The sequence below is a fragment of the Myotis davidii genome, unplaced genomic scaffold (assembly GCF_000327345.1).
Source record: "Myotis davidii unplaced genomic scaffold, ASM32734v1 scaffold821, whole genome shotgun sequence".
In the NCBI taxonomy this organism is placed as follows: Eukaryota; Metazoa; Chordata; class Mammalia; order Chiroptera; family Vespertilionidae; genus Myotis; species Myotis davidii.
Genome location: NW_006295269.1, coordinates 3524960 through 3526490, shown reverse-complemented (window position 1 = coordinate 3526490; position 1531 = coordinate 3524960).

Sequence of the window (1531 nt, the reverse complement as noted above, 5' to 3'; positions counted from 1 at the left end):
GGATAAAAACTACATGATCAGATCAATAGATGAAAAAAAAAGCATTTGATAAAATACAGCACCCATTCATGATAAAACTCTCAGCAAAGGGGGAACATACCTGAATGTAATAAATACCACATGTGATAAACCTACATTATACTCAATAGGCAAAAACTGGAAATGTTTCCTTTAAGATTGGGAACAAGACAGGGATATACTCTTTCACCACTCTTAGTCAAGATAGTACCGGAAGTCCCACCCACAGCAATCCGACAAGAAGAAGACATAAAAGGCATCCAAATTGGAAAGGAAGAAATAAAAGTCATTATTTTCAGGTGACATGATTTTGTTTATAGAGAACCCTAAAGATTCCACACAAAAAGACCTATTAGTACTGACAAATGAACTCAGTAAAGTAGCAGGATACAAAGTGAATATCCAGAAATCAGTTGCATTTTTATGCACCAACAATGAACTATCAGAAAGGGAAACTAAGAAAACAATTTCATTTACAATTGTATGAAAAAAATCAACACACCTAGGAATATTCCAAAAAATTATATAAAACCACAAAGTGCCCTGAGTAGCCATCGTAATCTCGACAAAAAAGAACAAATTTGGAGGAATCACGCTACCTGATATCATATATATATCAATGGAACAGAATACAGAACCCAGAAACAAACTCACACCTATATGGTCAGTTAATATTTGACAAAGGAAACAAGAATATACAATGGGGTAAAGATAGTTTATTCAATAAATGGTGTTGGGAAAATTGGACAGATAAGTGCAAAAAAAAAAGAAACTAGATCACCTTCTTACACTGCACACATGACTAAACTCAAAATTGGTTAAAGACTTAAATATAAGTCTTAAAATTATAAAAATCCTAGAAGAAAATATAGGCAGTAAACCTCAGACATTTCTTGTAGCAATATTTTTTCTCATATATCTCCTGGGGGAAGGGAAACAAAAAAATAAACAAATGGGAGTACATCAAACTAAAAAGTTTTGAACAACAAAGGCAACCGTCAACAAAATGAAAAGACAACCCACTGAATGGCAGAACATATTTGCTGATACATTTCATAAGGCAATAATATCCAAAATTTATAAAGCTCAACACATAAAAACCCAACCAATACAATAAAAAAATGGGCAAAAGCCCTGAATAGACACTTTTACAAAGAGGATATAGAGATGGCCAATAGACATGAAAAGATGCTCAATATCACTAACCATGAGAAATGCAAATTGAAACCACAATGAAATAGCTGTCAGAAGGGCTATCCTATCTAATAAAAGAGAAACATGGTAATTAGCATACGACCGCTACCCTTCCCATTGGTTAATCAGGGAGATATGCAAATTAACTGCCAGCCAAGATGGTAGCTGGCAGCCAGGCAGCTTGAAACTAACATGAGGCTTGCTTGCTTCAGTGATGGAGGAAACCAACGTTCCCGCCTGCCTTGCCGGCCTCTGAGCTTGCAGTTTCAAACATAGTTACAAATATAGAAGCTAAACAAAACCCCAGAAACCTGCTTTC